At 34.9% G+C, this 2,217-nt stretch overlaps 1 long non-coding RNA gene across 1 annotated transcript; it reads left to right on the plus strand.

Annotated features, from left to right (window-relative positions):
• The first annotated feature begins 613 nt into the window (after window positions 1-613).
• LOC139897170 (uncharacterized) lies at window positions 614-1,613 on the plus strand. The gene is made up of 3 exons (XR_011776456.1): window positions 614-692; window positions 777-1,327; window positions 1,400-1,613. It is a non-coding gene; the product is annotated as an uncharacterized lncRNA (long non-coding RNA).
• The last annotated feature ends 604 nt before the right edge of the window (window positions 1,614-2,217 follow it).

Raw genomic sequence — 2,217 nt, forward strand, 5'->3', positions numbered from 1 at the left:
ACAAGCGCCTAGAGCAAGGAATATTCGACTTGACTGAGTTCTAAAGAAGCTTGGCTTTATACGTTGTCCTCAAGAGCTACTAATTATTGGTGTTTATGTTGATGATTTGAGTGTTACATGTGAAAATGAGGAACTCATAAACTTGTTTAAATCGAAAATGCAAAACGAGTTCGATATGAGTGATCTTGGTTTACTTTCTTACTATCTTAGTATAAAGGTGCAGCAGAATCACTACAAAAAAGGTTGGTTTTTTAACGCTTGTTTATTAGAAGCGTCGGAAATGTTTAAAATTCTTGACACTCATGTACGTAAGAAAAGTTACTCGCACCAACTTAATATGTTTCTACATATCTAACTGTCAAAAAAGATCTAGGCACTTTAATCAGTCAGAAATGTTTGAAACTTCTGTCGGTTATATATGAAAACTATATTGACAACTTTTTTAGCGTCAAAAATATTACTCCTGATAACAATTTAAAGCTTAGTTCTGTCCAACTAATAGTTGGCCCATATAACATTGTTGGTTAGCCCAATCTCAAATAAACAACTTGCTAAACTGGATCTCAAATTTGTCCATATGAGTATATGACGTCAAAACGTTATCAAACGCTATCGTACACCTTTTATCAAACGTTAACATTAGCTGTTATTTTCCCCAAATCGTATAACCACCGATTGAACGTGATTCGAAGGTTTGTTCATCAGATTTCACCGATTAAACATGTTATAGCTGTTCTCTTCAAGTTCTGATTGTTCGTTTTCACTAATTGCATCAGGTTTGCAGCGATTTTACCGATCATATTGTTCGATTTCACTAATTGCATCTTCAGTTTTAATCTTCATCTACCGGCGCACAAATTTGTGATAAATTCTCACAGCCATTGCTAGAGCGGTCTATGTGATTTCACTCACAGCCAAGGGATACATATGACATGAGAACAAATGTAAATGGAGATGATGATGATGATGATGACGATGACTCGTATACTCAATGCATGCCGTATAATATTCCAGTGATCGATGATGTTAGCGAGACACCTAGTTGGTGTAGGAGAGATAATTAATGTGATATGAGTTTTAGGAATGTGTGCTTTAATTATATGTACTTCATTGTATTTACAGTTTACTTAATATATTCCATCTTACTTCTGAGTTTACCGTTTATATATTCCATCTTATTAATTATTACTGTTGTTGAGTCATGTGGTTACCTTAATTATTCTTGGCTTTGAATGGTAATTTTTAACATAAGCATAACTTCCTGTATGTTTGGTATTGAGATTAACTGCTGGAGACAAGTTCTGCTTACTTGCACAGAACCATTACGGTTAGTTATAATCTCTTACTTCAATTATTCTTGGTATTGAGATTATGCACTTACTAATATTCAATTTCTCAGGTCAGTTAGAAAACATCATTTGAAACTCTTGGAAGCTAAACTTGATTTGGGCTTTATGTCTTGAATTTGGGCTTGCAAGTATTCAAGTATTATGGATCAAGATTGTAGTCCATTGTATAGAAACTTCTTGTAAAATCTAGTAGTTAAATGTGTAGAATAATCTTATAAAATATCTAGGTCTAGAAATACTAGGAAATATCTAGATAGTAGTAGATGATGGAGTGATCTAGACTACTCCATTGAGTAGTATAAATAGAGGGCTTCACCCCTCATTTGAAATCAAGCAAAGCAATTCAATAAGCAATAAAAGAAGAGTTTTCAAGATCAATCAAACTTCGAAATTATCAATCCTCTCTTCCCCAAATAATATACATAGCCTCCTATTTCCAACAAATTGGTATCAAGAGCTTGGTTCGACAAGATGATGGCTAACAATGTCATCACGTTTCCTCGCCTCACAAAGGATAATCATGATCGATGGAGCATCCAAATGAAGACCTTCCTAGGTGGACAAGACTTATGGGAGATTGTAGAGGAAGGCTATGAGGAACCTACAGAAAAAGGTCCTCTCAGCAAAAAGAAAAAACTAATGAAGACGAACGATCAAAAGGCTCTTTCCATCATCCAACAAAGTGTAGATGATGGAGCTTTTGAGAAAATTGCAAGTGCAACCACCGCCAAGAAAGCATGGGAGATCTTGGAGAATTCTCACAAGGGAGTTGATAAGGTGAAAAAGGTTCGACTACAAACACTACGAGGTGAGTTCGAATCCTTAAATAAGAAAGACTCTGAATCAATTTTCGATTATTTTACAAGAG

The sequence above is a fragment of the Rutidosis leptorrhynchoides genome, chromosome 3, assembly GCF_046630445.1.
Source record: "Rutidosis leptorrhynchoides isolate AG116_Rl617_1_P2 chromosome 3, CSIRO_AGI_Rlap_v1, whole genome shotgun sequence".
Taxonomy (NCBI): domain Eukaryota; kingdom Viridiplantae; phylum Streptophyta; class Magnoliopsida; order Asterales; family Asteraceae; genus Rutidosis; species Rutidosis leptorrhynchoides.